An 18,161-nucleotide genomic window follows, 5' to 3' on the forward strand; every position below is an offset into this window, starting at 1 on the left:
TGCTTCTATTATAATGCTTAGAGACTGACCAGCCCAACAACTGTACTATTTTGGAATTGCCTCTTTATGTCAGGAAGATTTCTAACCAGGGCAGAAATGAGAAGATTTCTATGCCCTGGAGCTTCAGGATCTAATACTGTACGCCTTTGAAAACCTTGTATATGTCTCTCGACAAATCCCTCATTCTGAATACATAATTCAACATTAGAAAAATTTGCCTTGGGAGGGAGAGCCTCTAATATTGTCCCTTACAGACCCTGAATATCTAGCTGGGTGATCTCCTCATTTGCAGGAGGGTCAGGGAGGGGTTCCGGCCATCTGTTGCCTCTGTGGAGGGAAGTTTTCCCCAGGAGGCCGTCTGGCCTGTCTAATAACTGCAGTTTGATCATGAGAGGAAAATACGCCCCTTAGCAGCCAGTCAAGGTCTCTATGTGTGGGGTTACAGATGGCCACTGATCTCTCCAACAATTCTCTGAACTTGGTAGGTCCTTCTGAAAGTGGGGACAAAATAGCTTTGTAATTTAAAATATCTGTTGCTGTCCAGGATACACGAATTCTTTGAGAAGGGAGTCCAGGATATGTTTTCAGAGGGCATTGCATAGGGAGGTCTGGATTTAATGGAGTCTGATTACAAAGCCCTGGGAAATAGGAGAGGTTTCAAGGCACAGCAAAACAAGCCTTGTTAAATGTCCTTGGAGCCTGTGCCAGATTTATTTCTTGCCAGCCAGTTCTTACATAAATGACCTCGAAGCTTCAGGTTTTAAGACCAGGCCTAATTAGGGCTTTTAAGATCAGGACGGTTTTTGTAAATCATCCAGGGAAAGAGAGATAAAGAAGGCAGCTGGTTGTCTAAGAAGTTTTTCCGGGGGTTAGAGGAGTGGGGGAATTTTGTTGAGGAGATAGAGGAGGAGGGAGAGGCTGAGGAGATAGGGCTGGATTTTTAGGAGTGGGGTTCAAATCAGGGGCCCAGAGAGTGAATAGATCCTCTGGTGGGTCAGGAACACAGAGTTGGGGACAAAGTGGGGTGTGAGTGGAGAAGGGGGATTTATAGTGGGAGTGGATTTCAACTTTTGTTCTAGGTCTGCTTTTGTTCTTTAATTTTATTAAGGGAATTTTTAGGGCTAGTCATAATACTTTTCTGAGTTTTTTGTTCTGTCTGATCTTCCCATAAATTCAATAAGCCAATAGTTTAGAATAAGAGTTCTCTAAAATTGTGTTCAAATAAATTTCAAATAAAATTTGTCTTTCTAATTTAAAGGATCCGTCTTCTGGTCATTGACAATTAGGATCTTCATTGGAGTATAGATTCCAATAGCAACTTAATCCAATAAGCCTTTAATGGAAAGACCATGAGGTAACTTTCCAGGCTTAGAATAAATCTTTACCAGGGATGCAAGGGGTGTTCCTGGAGTGAGTGCAGAAGATGCAGCCCCCATGATTCAAAAATTCATTCTCAGAGATAGATTAAGAAAGCAAAGACCTTGGCTGGTGTGGTGGCTCATGCCTGTAATCCCGGCATTTTGGGACACTGAGGTCATAGAATTGCTTGAGCCCATGAGTTTGAGACGAGCCTGGGCAACATAATGAGACCCCCATCTCTATAAAAATTTTAAAATTAGCTGGCTGTGGTGGCATGCTTGTAGTCTCAGCTACTTAAGAGGCTGAGGTGGAGGATCACTTGAGCCTGGGAAGTTGAGGCCGGAGTGACCTGTGATCGTGCCACTGCTCTCCAGCCTGGACTACAGAGTGAGACCCTGTCTCAAAGGAGGAAACTGATTACAAAATAAATGAATTTTTAATAAGTTTTAAAAAATATAAAGGAAACAAAGAATTTTGTGGCTATAGTGGGTTAAGGGTCTCTGGGGTGATGGGATTGCTCCTGAGATCACAGTCAAGAAGGGATTTAGCTGGGTCACATGGTTATTTGCTGGGTATGCAGTGGGGTCTGCAGTTGGTGGGTCTAGTATGAGAGTCCTAGGCGGGTGTGGATCCTGCATGGTGCCTGAGCCAATAGGATTGATTCCAGGACCTTGGTCAGTGGGACTGGTGTTGAGACAAGGATCCACTTCGAGGTGTGCAGTTGGGTACACAGACAGCAGCCTTGTTACCAGGTGTGCGGATGCATGTGACTCCCACCAGTTTCCTGGATGGCCTCCTGCTGGGTTACTGTGTAGGTCACTGGACAGGCAGGATTGGCTCCAGACTGTGGCTGAGAGAGGCTAGAACCAAGTCACAGGGCTGCTTCAGGGTCACAGCTGGGACTGATATCTGCAGGTCTGCCTCTGGAAATATGGATAGCTATTGAGAAACATTAAGTTTACCCTGCCCCCATGGTTCTCTTGTGGAAGATACTTTTAGTTTGTAGTCAGTGGTAGGCGGGTAACAGTTGCCTACCTGGTATATTCCTGATTATGTGTATATGTAGAACATCTGTGTATTAATAAGAATCACCTGTCAAAGAGCAAATAAATGCTTGGACGAAAGTCTGTTCAGGGCCTTCAGTCTGGAGAGCTGTCAGCCCCGCAGGCTCTCAGGCTGTTGGTCCCCAGGATAGATTCACTCTGTTGTGCTATCTGGGTATCTGCCTCTCAATACATTCAGCCCACCTGGGTGGGGGTCTCCCGAGCTGGTTCTGGGTAGATAGGTGTGCCTCATGCTGGGTTCCTGTGTGGGCATAACTGCTCCCAGACCATGGCTGACAGGCCTTTTTCAGGGACAGTTTCTGTTGGTTTATCTTTTTCCCTTGAATGGGCCATATTTTTCCTGTTTCTTTGTATGCCTTCTGATTTCTGATTGAAAACTGGACATTCAAATGTATTAATGTGATAACTCTGTATATCAGATTCTCCCCTTTCCCCAAGATTTTCTGTTATTTATTTACTTGTTTATTTATTTAATTGTTGCAGGCTGTCTCTGTGCTGAGGATTAGTCTGAGGTGTAAACTCAGTCTTCTCAGGTGTTTACTAAGCCTGAGTCCCTTCCTCTGGGCATGTGTGGTGACTCTCTAATTTCCCCCATATGTGTGGTTGCTATTGACTGTATTATACCTGGCTCCCAAAAAGGGGAATAAGAGAAAAACGGGAGAGAAAGGCACTGACCCTTTAAATCTCCTGGAAATCACATCAGTGGGGGTGGGTGGATGGGAGGTGAGGTTTTTGTTTTGTTTTTTGTTTTTTGTGGGTTTTTTTTGACAAAGTCTTGCTCTGTTGCCCAGGCTGGAGTGCAATGGCATGATCTTGGCTCACTGCAACCTCCAGGAGGTGAGGCTTTCAACAGTAGTGGGAGGTGTAGCAACAGTGGCTGTGAATTCATTTTCTGCAACTCTGTGATCAGTGATTAGTGATCCAAGCACAGATTCCCAATATTGGAAGACAGAGTTCTTTCGGCCTATCCCACTCCTGCAAGTTGTGTGCAAGCTGCTCCAGGAACATGGGCACAGCTGTCTGCCATGGGGATAAAAAGTCAGGGGTGGGGAGCTGCTACTGTGCTAAGAGCTTAAATTGACTGAAATTAACTGCAACTCACCATTTAGGCTTCCCCTGGAACTTGCAAGCCTTCGACAGACTCCAGAGTTCCAAAATAGTTATGTCACACAGATTATGTCAGTGTAACTGTTATTTCTATGGGGAGATGGATTCCTGGTGCTTCCTACTCCACCATCTTTCCAGAATCCTCCTCTAGACAACATTTTTGTTTTTCACAGAGTTTCACTCTGTCACCCAAGATGGAGTGCAGTGGTTCAATTATAGCTTACTGCAGCCTGCAACTCCTGGGCTCAAGTGATCCTCCACCTCAGCTTCCTGAGTAGCTGGGACTACAGGCAAATGCCACCACATCTGGCTAATTTTTTATTTTTTGTAGAGACGGGGTCTCACTATGCTGCCCAGGCTGGTCTCAAGGGATCCTCCTGCCTTGGCCTCTCAAAGCACTGAGATACAAATGGGAGCCACCATGCCTGGCCTTAGTCACCTAATTTTTTAATGAAGTACAAAACCATTTCAATGGAGAAACTATTGTCTTTTTAATAAATGATGCTGGATGTTCACACTTATTAGTGGAAACTGAACAATGAGAACACATGGACACAGGGAGGGGAAAAACACACACTGGGGCCTGTGATGGAGGGGGCGGGGACAGGGAGAGCATCAAGAAAAATAGCTAATGCATGCAGGGCTTAATACACAGATGATGGTTGATAGGTGCAGCAAACCACCATGGCACACGTTTACCTATGTAACAAACCTGCACATCCTGCACATGTATCCCCGAACTTAAAACAAAATAAGGTAAAAATAAATGATGCCTGAACAATGGAATATCCATATACAAAAACAAAACCGGCCGGGCGCGGTGGCTCAAGCATGTAATCCCAGCACTTTGGGAGGCCGAGGCCGGTGGATCACGAGGTCAAGAGATTGAGACCATCCTGGTCAACATGGTGAAACCCCATCTCTACTAAAAATATAAAAAAATTAGCTGGGCACGGTGGCGCGTGCCTGTAATCCCAGCTACTCAGGAGGCTGAGGCAGGAGAATTGCCTGAACCCAGGAGGCGGAGGTTGCGGTGAGCCGAGATCGCGCCATTACACTCCAGCCTGGGTAACAAGAGCGAAACTCCGTCTCAAAAAAACAAAAACAAAAACAAGACAAACTTCAACTTAACCTAGCACTTTACATGAAAATCAATTCAAACAGATCATAGACCTATTGATAAAATATAAAATTATAAAACTTCTAGAAGAAAACATAGGAGGAAATATTTGTAACCTTAGGTTAGGCAAAGAGTTTTAGATGTGATACCCAAGGCATGATTATAACAGAAAATACTGATACATTGGACATTATAAAAATCAATTACAAGTACAGAAACAGTCTGCAGAAAAAGGTTAAATTCAGAGCATCTGTTCCTGGGATGGTTCATGTTCTTGTTCCATCCAATCTGGATGGCCAATCTAGTATTTGCCTCTAAGGATGTGCCAGTCTGCCAACAAAACACTTAACATCTAGTGTATCTGGGCAGTCAGAATAGATGAAAGCTATAAGTCAGTAATCACCAGCAACTGTTGCAGGAGCACTATGCTGGGAGGAGAGAAACCTGTAAAGTACACAAAACACTGAGCAGAATGACAGAAACGCTGTGGGAAAATTGAGGAAGGAGGAGCAAGGGGTCTGAAAAAGGCTTCCCAGTGGGGCAGGCATCTGAGGTGAGTCTTGAAAGATAAGCTGAATGTTGATAGGCAAAAATAGACAAACACAAACAGATGGGAGAGGTTCAGACGACACTCCCCATCCTTTATAATTCCAAGAAAATAAAAGGAATACCTATCACTCTTCTTACAATTATGCTCACAAGTGCATTCAGAAGAGGGGCAGGTCATCCAGTTGGAAAGGAAGTAGATAGTTTTCCAGATGGTGACACCAAAGTTTAGTCTCATGGGGTGAGCAGGAATTAGCCAAAAAGAAAGACAGGCAAGCCTCCGTAAAGACCCTGAACTTGGAGGCCAATGCTGAATCAACAAGAGAGCAATTACTCCCTGATTGTTCAACGTTTAGAGAGCCTGAGAACAGGACTTGTTTTGTACAGGCAAGTGGGACCCTGTCATAGAGAACTTGGAAAGGCACGCTATAGAGTGGAGCCCTGATCTTGAACATCCTGGAGATCCAGGAAAGATTCCTAAGGAGGATCATGATTTTTTTTTCTTTCTTTCTTTCTTTCTTTCGACAGTGTGTTGCTCTGTTGCCCAGGCTGGAGTGCATTAGCATGATCACAGATCACTGCAGCCTCAATCTCTCAGACTCAAGCCATTCTCCCGCCTCAGCCTCCTGAATAGCTGGGACCACAAATGCATGCCACCATGCCCACTAATATTTTGCATTTTTTGTAGAGACAGGGACTCACTATGTTGCCCAGGCTGGTCTCGATCCCCTGGGCTCATACGATCCACCCATCTCAGCCTCCCAAAGTGCTAGGATTACAGGTGTGAGCCACTGTGCCTGGCTGATGGTGATATATTTCTTAATCGGTAGCCCATTGGGAAGATGACCTTGGAGGCAAACTGGATTAGCCATCCACATCTCAGAGACAGGAGTTTATTATGATGTAAAATATGAGAAACCTGAACTAGGGCTATGGAATTAGGAATGAAAGAAAAACAGCAGTAAAGAGACAGGAGACACTAGAGAAGTAGGTTTGAAGTCAGAAGTGAGGAGGATCAAAAAGCTGTTGATGATGCTTCTGCGAGGGCCACAGCAATGGCTGCTGCTTCATTTTCTGCAATTTCATGATCAGAAACAGTGATCAGTGATAGGGGTACAGATCCCTAATATTGGAACAATTCAAAGGAAAATAACTCAAAGGAAAGCTAAAAAACACCTTAGCTTGGATAATGCAAGTACTATTTATCAACTTTCACAGCCACAGACAAGTAACACTTTGTTTAGAGTGACAGAGCAGGAGCACTGTCATCTTGGACAAACACTGCCACTTTAAGTTCCAGCTCCCTTTCCAGCTTCATGCATTTCAAGAAAATCATTTCTCTTCTAACAATAAGCAGCCAGAAAGAGCAGAGAGTAAAATACAGATAAGAGAGCTTGGGCACAGAGGGAGGAGCCAGGGAAGTCTCCTGGGTAACTGCCAAGCTTCACCCTCATAAAATGGGCCCCAGTAAAACAGTGGGCCTTAATAAACACATTCCTTTCCCTTCAGGTGCACTAAGATAAGGAAGCTAAAAGCAGACTCAGGGGTATGCCTGAAGCTGCAAGAAGATGCATGTGAACATACACACAGCTCTCCCTCCCAGATAAGCATAACAAAGAGACACAGAAGCAATCCAAGCCTCTGATAAGCTCTCTCGCCCTGAATCTTTAAAAACTCTTAGTCTGACAACAAAAAAAGAAAATTTCAGGCCACTATCCCTGATGAACAGCAGTGCGAAAATCCTCTATAAAATACTGGCAAACCGAATCCAGCAGAACATCAAAAACCTTATCCATCACAATCAAGTCGGCTTCGTCCCTGGGATGCAAGGCTGGCTCAACATAAGCAAATCAATAAATGTAATTCATCACATAAACTGAACCAATGACAAAAACCACATGATTATCTCAATAGATGCAGAAAATGCCTTTTATAAAATTCAACACCCCTTCATGCCAAACACTCTCAATAAACTAGGTATTGATGGAACATATCTCAAAATAATAAGAGCTATTTATGACAAACTCATAGCCAATATCGTACTGAATGAGCAAAATCTGGAAGTATTCCCTTTGAAAACTGGTACAAGACAAGGATGCCCTCTCTTACCGCTCCTATTAAACATAATATTGGAAGTTCTGGCCAGGGCAATAAGGCAAGAGAAAGAAATAACGGGTATTCAAATAGGACAAGAGGAAGTCAAATTGTCTCTGTTTGCAGATGACATGATTGTATATTTAGAAAACTCCATCAGCTCAGCCCCAAAACCCCTTAAGCTGATAAGCAACTTTGGCAAAGTCTCAGGATAAAAAAATCAATGTGCAAAAATCACAAACATTCCTATACACACCAACAATAGACAAGCACAGAGCCAAACCATGAGTCAACTCCCATTCACAATTGCTACAAAGTGAATAAAATACATAGGAATACAACTTACAAGGGACGTGAAGGACCTCTTCAAGGAAAACTACAAGCCACTGCTCAAGGGAATAACTGAGGACACAAACAAATGGAAAAATATTCCATGCTCCTGGATAGGAAGAATTAACATCATGAAAATGGCCACACTACTCAAAGTAATTTATAGATTCAATGCTATTCCCATCAAACTACCATTGACTTTCTTCACAGAACTAGAAAAAACTACCTTAAATTTCATATGGAACCAAAAAAGAGCCTGTACAGCCAAGACAATCCTAAGCATAAAGAACTAAGCTGGAGGCATCATGCTACCTGACTTCAAACTATACTACAAGGCTACAGTAACCAAAACAGCATGATACTGGTAATAAAACAGATATATAGACCAATGGAACAAAACAGAGGCCTCAGAAAATAACACCACACATCTGCAACCATCTGATCTTTGACAAACCTGACAAAAACAAGCCATGGGGAAAGGATTCCCCATTTAATAAATGGCTCTGGGAAAACTGACTAGCCATACACAGAAAACTGAAACTGGACCCCTTCCTTACACCTTTTACAAAAATTAACTCAAGATTGATTAAAGACTTAAATGTAAAAACCTAAAATCATAAAACCCTAGAAGAAAACCTAGGCAATACCATTCAGGACATAGGCATGGGCAAAGACTTCATGACTAAAACACCAAAAGCAATTGCAACAAAAGCCAAAATTGACAAATGGGATCTAATTAAACTAAAGAGCTTCTGCCCAGCAAAAGAAACTATCATCAGAGTGAACAGGCAACCTACAGAATGGGAGAAATTTTTTGCAATCTACCCATCTGACAAAGGTCTAATCTAGAATCTACAATGAACTTAAACAAATTTACAAGAAAAAACAAACAACTCGATCAAAAACTGGGTGAAGCATATGAACAGACACTTCTCAAAAGAAGACATTTATGTGGCCAACAAACATATGAAAAAGTGCTCATAATCACTGGTCATTAGAGAAATGCAAATCAAAACCACAATGAGATACCATCTCACACCAGTTAGAATAGCAATCATCAAAAAGTCAGGAGACAACAGATGCTGGAGAGGATGTGGAGAAATAGGAATGCTCTTACACTGTTGGTGGGAGTGTAAATTAGTTCAACCGTTGTGGAAGACAGTGTGGTGATTCCTCAAAGATCTAGAACCAGAAATAACATTTGACCCAGCAATCCTATTACTGGATATATACCCAAAGGATTATAAATCATTCTACTATAAAGACACATGCACATATATGTTTATTGCGGCACTATTTACAATAGCAAAGACTTGGAACCAACCCAAATACCCATCTATGATAGACTGGATAAAGAAAATGTGGCACATATACACCATGGAATACTATGCAGCCATAAAAAAGGATGAGTTCGTGTCATTTTCAGGGGCATGGATGAAGCTGGAAACCATCATTCTCAGCAGGCTAACACCAGAACAGAAAACCAAACACACATGTTCTCATCCATAAGTAGGAGTTGAACAATGAGAACATATAGATACAGGGAGGGGAACATGACACACTGGGGCCTAACAGAGGGTGAAGGGCAAGGGGAGGGAGAACATTAGGACAAATACCTAATGCTTAAAATTGAGATGATGAGTTGACAGGTGCAGCAAACTACCATGGCACATGTTTACCTGTGTAACAAAGCTGCACGTTCTGCACATGCACCCCAGAACTTAAAGTAAAAAAATTTTTAAAAAACAATCCTTCGCTATTTTTTTTCTAAAGGTCCTGATGAACCTTTCTTTGTAACCATGTAGACTTTTACCATAAGCACTGAAAGAAAATTATCCTATGTATGGCCTTATAGTCTTAGTTCCTGAACAAAAATAAAACAAAATGAAAAAATAAAAAATTTTAAAAAAAACCTCTTAGTCTGTAAAAGAGAGTGCCTCTGTCCTAACTTGGCTGGAAGTCCCTCTCAGGTTTATTTTCCAAAATAAACCTCTCATTAATTGCTGAACCGCTTTTGCTGTTTCTTTCCTCTTTCTTTAATTCTTACATAGCGCGAGCTCACAGTGTAATTCTGAGTTCAGCTTGGATTTTTCACTTCACGTTCCAATCCCTAAACTGAGTTTGACATAAGCTGTAAAGATTTAGGTCTAGCTGGGGACACTCTCATGAGACACCAGGCTCGAATGAGGGAAAATAGCTTCTTAACAAAGATCTTAACATTTTTAAAATGTTGACTTTGTCAATGGTTAGTTAAATGTAACTTTAGCATAAATTATAGCATTTATTTGCTTTTATCCGTAAGAAATAATATGGAGCCATATAGATTACAGTAATTTGCCATTTTGCAAAAACACCAGAGGATCAGGGTTCCTGATACATTGCTACTGGACACCTCCCATGTGCCAGGCAATAAACTGGGCACTAGGTATCTAGCAGTGATGAAGACTGACATCATCCCGGCCTTCATTTCTAGTGGGGAAGACAGACAGAAAACAGTTGTGAGAGGTTCAGGCAACACCTACATTTTCTTCTTAATTTCAAGATTAAAATAAAACGAACAGCCCTTGCTATATTATAATTATGTCCATAAGTTCATTCAGAAGAGAGGCCGGACACCCACATGGAAAAGAAGCAAAGAGAGCTTCCCAGGCAGAGATGCCAAGGCAGAGGCTTGAAGGGTCAGTGGGAATTAGCAGAGCAGTATGGTTATAATCTTCCGCAGTGATAATCTTTTTTTTTTCTATTTTACCATTTGTTCTAACATATTTTCTTTGTATTTATTTTGCACCATTTTCCTTAAGTGAATATAAAATTAGAATTTTTATATTCATTGTGAATTGTATCATTATGGAAGGGCCCTCTCAATTCCAATGAATACTTTTTGTTTTCGACTTTTCGGTTTGATCGTGATATCACTGACCTTGCTTTATTTTGATTAGCATGGGTCTGGCAAATTTTCTTTCATCGCTTTATTTCAAAATGTTCTGTATTCCTATGATTTGCTAGGTTTGGCATGAACAGTAAATGACTGGATTTGTTAATTTTCATACAAAATGGCAACCATTAACTGGAGCATTTACTCCATTAACAATTTTTTTGGTCTCTTTTGTAATTTGAACTAAAGCAATTGCTATTCATATTTTCTCTAAGTACCTGATTTTATTTATTTATTATTTATTTTTATTTTTTTGAGATGGAGTCTCCCTCTGTCACCCAGGTTGGAGTGCAACGGCGTGATCTGCAACCTCCACCTCCTGGGTTCGAGCGATTCTCCTGCCTTAGCCTCGCACCCCTAGTAGCTGGGATTTCAGGTGCCTGCCACCACGCCCAGCTAATTTTTTGTGTGTGTGTGTATTTTTAGTAGAGATGGGGTTTGACCATGTTGGCCAGGCTGGTCTCAAACTCCTGACCTCAGGTGATCCACCCGCCTTGTCCTCCCAAAGTGCTGGGATTACAGGGGTGAGCCACCATGCCAGGCGCTTATTATTTATTTTTAAAAATGTATTTTAGATTTTTTATTTTATCTTAAGTTCCAGGATGTGCAGGTTTGTTACATAGGTAAACATGTGCCATGGAGGTTTGCTGCACCTATCAACCCATCACCTAGGTATTAAGTCCCACATGCATTAGCTATTTATCCTGATAATAAGCACCAAATTTTAATATCTAATTCAATTTTGGGGGAAGGAAACATCATCAAGAACTTCCCTCCAAAACAAAACAACGACATTCATTCCTTCAAACATCCAAATTGAAGGTGTACCAAGACCCAAGCAAAAAAAGTCCACAGAGAAATCAAAAGGAACACAAATCACATTCCAGGGTTAGTGCATTTAGCAGTCTCAGCTGTACTGTCTAACCATCCTTCAACTGACTTTCAAAAACGTAATACCCTAAACTCATCAAAATATACATTTTCCATTTTTAAAAAATTAAAAATAATCATTTAAAAAAGAAAACTTTAAGGAAGTCACAATCAATTGCCTGACTCATTTTGATGCCATGTACAGCATATGGAGGTCAGGAAGGCCATTTGCAGCACACGTGATTAGAGGATATTCATCTTCAAGGCTTAGCTTTCTTCCAAACGGTGTAAAATACCCACAATTCCAAGTATGCAGAGACACAGCGCATCTCCTTTGAGAATTCCAGAGGACAGTACAGGCACCCTAGCTGTCCTTCATAGAGAGACAGGGCTTCCGTCAGATTGACAGAGTTCCCCTTGTGTAAAATATTTCCCTTCCTGTTTCAATACTTCCATTGAGAGGTCACGAATCAGTCTGAGAAACTCCCATGTGGAGTCTTCTGGAGACATGGAGATCGGAAGAGCTGTCAAATGATTAATCACATAATCAAATTCTCTCCCTTCTTTGGCATACCTCTTCAGTACAGGAATACAGTACTGAACCTCATATAGCAGTCTCCTTTAAGATTGTCTAAGACATCACCACAAGTTTTCCGCATATATTTCTTACATCCATCAATCACCATTTCGTCAATCTCTATCATAGTGACCATCTTTGATTTTAGTTTGACTATTTCACACAATATGCCCCCATCTCTGCCTCTCAGAATGACTACATCTTTGTCGATGTAATCTTTGCCACTGCCCGTGATGGTCCAGGTATACGCCAAATCACTCTTTGCCAAATTAACATTCCCACTAAGGATATTTCCAAATTGCTTCAAATGTAGAATTTTAGTGTTCTGATAAGGTGATTCATCATACACCACTTCATCTATGTCATATGGAACGAGGTGCCCATCTGCGGTGGGCCAATATCTGTCGATGACACCTCCTGGAACTATATAGGTGGTAATCACTTCATCTGTCCAGTGTTGTCTTGACTCAATTCTTTTTTTTTTTAATTTATTTTTTTTTAATTTTTTATTGCATTTTAGGTTTGGGGGTACATGTGCAGAACATGCAAGACAGTTGCATAGGTACACACATGGCAGTGTGTTTTGCTTCCTTTCTCCCCTTCACCCACATTTGGCATTTCTCCCCAGGCTATCCCTCCCCACCTCCCCCTCCCACTGGCCCTCCCCATTTCCCCCCAATAGACCCCAGTGTTTAGTACTCCCCTCCCTGTGTCCATGTGTTCTCATTTTTCATCACCCACCTATAAGTAAGAATATGCGGTGTTTCGTTTTCTGTTCTTGTGTCAGTTTGCTGAGGATGATGTTCTCCAGATTCATCCATGTCCCTACAAATGACACAAACTCATCATTTCTGATTGCTGCATAATATTCCATGGTGTATATGTGCCACATTCTTCCAATCCAGTCTATCATCAATGGGCATTTGTGTTGATTCCAAGTCTTTGCTATTGTAAACAGTGCTGCAATGAACATTCGTGTACATGTGTCCTTATAGTAGAACGACTTATAGCCTTTTGGATATATACCCAGTAATGGGATTGCTGGGTCCAATGGAATTTCTGTGTCTAAGGCCTTGAGGAATCGCCACACTGACTTCCACAGTGGTTGAACTAATTTACACTCCCACCAACAGTGTAAAAGTGTTCCTTTTTCTCCACATCCTCTCCAGCATCTGTTGTCTCCAGATTTTTTAATGTTCGCCATTCTAATTGGCATGAGATGGTATCTCAATGTGGTTTTGATTTGCATCTCTCTAATGACCAGTGATGATGAGCATTTTTTCATATGATTGTTGGCCTCATATATGTCTTCTTTCGTAAAGTGTCTGTTCATATCCTTTGCCCACTTTTGAATGGGCTTGTTTGTTTTTTTCCTGTAAATCTGTTTGAGTTCTTTGTAAATTCTGGGTGTCAGCCCTTTGTCAGATGGGTAGACTGCAAAAATTTTTTCCCATTCTGTTGGTTGCCGATTCACTCTAGTGACTGTTTCATACTTTCAGGGATCATTTCTATAGTTTGACTCAATTCTTTCATTCTTTCTTTTCCTTTGTTCAAAAGACTGTCGATCTCTTCTTTGTCTTGCACATCACCATAGTAACTCTGAAGGTCCAGCAACTACAATCGATGTGGGTAAATTCTCAAATTGGTAAAGCTGCCATTTCTGTTTGTGTAGGTTGCTAAATAGCAATGTGGTCCTGCAGGTGTCCACCAGCTCCGCCATCCCCTTCTCCTGGTAAATGGACTGGAGCCCTTTTAGAATGGTCTTATCATCAATTTGGCACTGAACATGGAGTCAAGTGTGCTGTGCCATGTCACTGCCATAGTGAGACGATACCCTGAGCCATGCCTTGGGGAGGAGGCCTCGGGAGACTGGGGGGCCTCACAGCATGTCAGGCTTCGGCTCCATTAACAACTTTTTTTTTTTTAATTACTGATCATGTAATAAAGGATGAATTTCAAATATGAATTTATTTCTACCTTGTTACATTTAGCTTTCTATCTTCCTGCAATTTATTATTATTTATTTATTATAATTTAAATTCTGGGGTACATAAGCAGAACATGCAGGTTTGTTACATAGGTATACATGTACCATGGTGGTTTGCTGCATCCACCACCCCATCATCTACATTAGCTATTTCTCCTAATGCTATACCTCCCCAATACCCCCCAGCCCCTGCTATCCCTCCCCTAGTCCCCCACCCACCGACAGGCCCTGGTGTGTGATGTTCCCTTCCCTGTGTCCATGTGTTCTCATTTTTCTGCACTTTTTATAAATCTTTTTCTAGTTTCCTGACTTTAAAAATGATGTGATTTTTGTTTGTATTTCTCACTGCCTACCTTGTAATTAAAATAATAGCAGATAGCCTGTAATCCCAGCTACTTGGGAGGCTGAGGTGAAAGAATCACTTGAGCCTAGGAATTCCAGGCTGCAGTGAGCTATGATCGCACCACTGCACTCCAGCCTGGGTGACAGAGTGAGATTCCGTCTCTACAAATAATAATAATGATGATGAAAATAGTAATAACAGATAGTAAAATAGTAATAATATGAAATTATTCAACGTAATTGGAAATGATAAGGGGAACAATTTATATATGATACTGCAATGATAACAAAATGTAATGCATCAGTCCATCAGGACACAAAGAGGGGAACAATAGACATTGGGGTCTACTTGAGGCTGGAGGGTGGGAAGAGGGTGAGGATTGAAAAACTCCCTGTTGGATACCATATTCACTACTTGGGTGATGAAATTGTTTGTGCACCAAACCCCCGGCAACTCTAACTTTACCCATATAACAAACCTGCACATGGACTCCCGAACCTAAAATAAAAGAAAAAAAAAATAAAACTAACCCCCCCCCAAAATGTGGGAACTGTGCACATATAATGTATTGTTTCTCTGTAACTATGCTCTTGAACTTGGGTGGTACAGCAGCTCCGTCCAGGTATTGAGCAAGCCTGTTGAATTGGACACATTTAGAAAGGGACAGTACAAGCGAGCTTTAAGCGTCTCTTTGGCAGCTTTTGGCTGCACCTCCCACGAGGCTCCATGGTTCAGCATTTAGCAACGCTGAGGTATTTTGCAAGAACTTTGATGAGAGATTGTGAGTTTTGTGATTGGATGGTGGATGTAAGGTCATCGAAGGGAATTTGGGGGTTGATAATGGAGGTTTTTGGAGTCACCATAGGGACTTGCTGTAAGTTGAGTTGAATGCTCCCAGTCAGATCCTCTGATCGGTAATTTATTTCCATTTTTCTTCTTTTCTCATATTCTTGGTTTAAAATTCCATCCAAGACAACAAGTTGAGTATTATTGTTTTTGTGATAGTTAAGTGTTTTCTAATTTCTTTTTACCAAGAGTTAGATGTGCCTTTCCAATGAACAAAGCTAAGCCTTTTATTGATTTCTAATGCAACTTATCTGTGTGCTGTGTGGTGCTTATTCATTGGAATGTGTTTAGATCCCTTTAAGACTAAGTCCAATGTCATTTTTTATTAATATTGCGTGCTTGAAGATAGTATGAGTTCTCCAACTGATACTGTCTTGTTCAAGATGCCTATTCTTCCTGTGTGTGTTCTTGCTCCCTTAATTGACGAGAGTAGTGATTTGTTTGCATGCGTGCATATATATAATGCACACAGGAACGTGTACATATATATGTATATATTTTGAAATGGAGTCTTGCTTTGTCGCCCAGGCTGGAGTGCAGTGGTGCGATCTCGCCTGGAGTGCAGTGACGCTATCTCGGCTCACTGCAGCCTCCTACTTCCCAGTCGCAAGTGATCCTGCTGCCTCGGCTTCCTGAGTAGCTGGGACCACAGGTGCACGCCATCACACCTGGCTAATACATATATATATTTGAGACAGAGTCTTGCTCCGTCGCCCAGGCTAGAGTGCAGTGTCATGATCTCGGCACACTGCAACCTCTGTCTCCGGGGTTCAAGCTATTTTCCTGCCTCATCCTCCCGAGTAGCTGGGACTAAAGGCGCCCACCACAACGCCTGGCTAATTTTTTGTATTTTAGTAGAGACAGGGTTTCACCACGATGGCCAGGATGGTCTCGAGCTCCTGACCTTGTGATCTGCTCGCCTCGGTCTCCCAAAGTGCTGGGATTACAGGCGTGAGCCACTGTGCCTAGCCTTAAAAATTTTTTTTTCTAGAGATGAGGTTTCGCAATGTCGCATCAGGTTGGTCTCGATCTCTCGGGCCGCAAAAGGATATTTGTCTATTTATATATTTTATGTGGCGATATTGGGCACAGGTAGGAGTACTTTTCAGAATAAAGATTGAGAAATTTTGCTAGGGGGGTGGGTGGGTCAGGGTTGGCAGGGTCCGACGTGGCCTGTGCAGGTGGGGAGGCAGGGCAGGGCTTGGCATCTCAACATGTTTCAGCCGGGTGTGACGTGAGGCCGCGTCCTCTCTGTCACGCAATGCGGAGGGGCTTGTGGTGACGCGAGAGTCTGGGAAGGGGGCGGAGCCTGGCAAGGGGCGGGGCTAGGTATGCCTGGACGCCAGGTGTGAGGCCTACAGGGCACAAAGGGTAAGGTTAGTGAGCGTCCCTCAACCCGTCCGCCGATCCATCCGCCGTTCGATCGTCCCTTAATCCGTCTGCCCATCCATCCACCCTTCGTTCACCCATTCACTCTTGCCCCTGGCGCGCAGGAGAGGGTAGGCGGGGCCTGGGGAGACTAGCGGACCAGGCCAGGCAGTGAGGCAGACTGAACTTGCCTGAGGGGCGGGGCCAAGTGTGTTTGGGCAGGCAGAGGTAGTTGGCTGGGTCCATCGTGTACCCAGGTAAGCGGGGTAGCCTGTGTATCTTGGAGGGAGGGGTGGGCCAGGCTGAGCAGAGCAAGTCTGAAGGGGTGGCACCCAGTTTTTCTGGGCGGATAGGCAGGGCCTTATGCATGGATGTAGGCAAGGTGTGGGCAGATGTGTCCAGGTGGACCAGCCAGGTTTGTCTGGATAAGGTTGGCACGCAGGACCAGGTGGTACCATTCATTCCTAGACAGGCAGGGCCTAGTGTGTCCAGCAGGTGCACTTGCCCCAGGCTAAGTTGGCCTGAGGGTGAGGCCAGGAGTGTTAGGGCAGGGTGAGGCCAGGAGTGTTAGGGCAGGGTGAGCCTGTCCCTACCCACTTAGGGCTGACCAACAGCCCTCTTCCCACCAGCATGGGAAACCTACTAGTAATCCCTGGTCCCTGGTGAGTTCAGGACACAGGGTAGACAGGGAGCCCAGCTGATGCTAAGGGTCTGCCCTCAGATCTTGCCTGAAACACCCCCAGAGACCTTGCTGTGGTCCCACTGGCCACTGGCCACTTGACAGCTGCCTCAACTGAAGAAGTCCAGGCAAGCCCAGAAGTACTAGATGGCAGTGGTACCACTGGCAGTAAAAGAGGCACCTGGGCAACAGCCACACCCCATCTGTTGTCTGAAGAGGACCTGCCCTGAGACTGTAACTTGTACCAGGACACTTGCAGAGGGGATTTTTGGCAATCAAAGCCTGGTGAGTGCGTGGCAGGGCCCTGGGTTGGAAGGATGGAGACAAGGAGGGCACGGAGGTTCAGTAGTGAGATGACAGAAGGCAGGGGTGTCCAAAGACCACTTTGAGAAACCTGTTTGTGGAGCATATTAGTATTTCCTGATCTGCAGCCCTGAGTGAATGACATTAAGAAGCTCCAACTCATGGATCCCACAGGGCAGAAGCAGGCAGTGAATGTGAAGCACATGAAGAGTTTGAAGAAGAAGGTAGAGCAGATGATGAATTGAATGGGGGATATGAAGGCAGAGGTTGGGGGTGGAATGCGGGGGAAGGGTGCAGGAGTTGGTGGCTGACATACACCACCGACATAGACCTTACTGCCCTAACCACTTTTTTTTTTTTTTTTGAGATGGAATTTTGCTCTTGTTGCCCAGGCTGGAGGGCTGGAGTGCAGTGGTGCCATCTCGGCTCACCGCAACCTCCGCCTCCCAGGTTCAAGCGATTCTCCTGCCTCAGCTTCCCAAGTACCTGGGATTACAGGCACCCACCACCATGCCTGGCTAATTTTTTGTATTTTTAGTAGAGACAGGGTTTCACCATGTTGACCAGGCTGGTCATGAATCCCTGACCTCAAGTGATCCACCCATCTTGGCCTCTCAAAGTGCTGGGATTACA

At 43.3% G+C, this 18,161-nt stretch overlaps 1 protein-coding gene and 1 pseudogene across 1 annotated transcript in view; both read right to left on the reverse strand.

Moving 5' to 3' along the window:
- The window catches only part of UXT (ubiquitously expressed prefoldin like chaperone), a 122,974-nt gene that overhangs the window by 49,011 nt on the left and 55,802 nt on the right, over positions 1–18,161 (reverse strand). The gene's annotated exons all lie outside the window — the stretch shown is intronic.
- LOC100394483 (spermine synthase-like) lies at positions 11,588–13,953 on the reverse strand (annotated as a pseudogene).

This window comes from Callithrix jacchus, chromosome X (genome assembly GCF_049354715.1).
Source record: "Callithrix jacchus isolate 240 chromosome X, calJac240_pri, whole genome shotgun sequence".
Taxonomy (NCBI): Eukaryota; Metazoa; Chordata; class Mammalia; order Primates; family Cebidae; genus Callithrix; species Callithrix jacchus.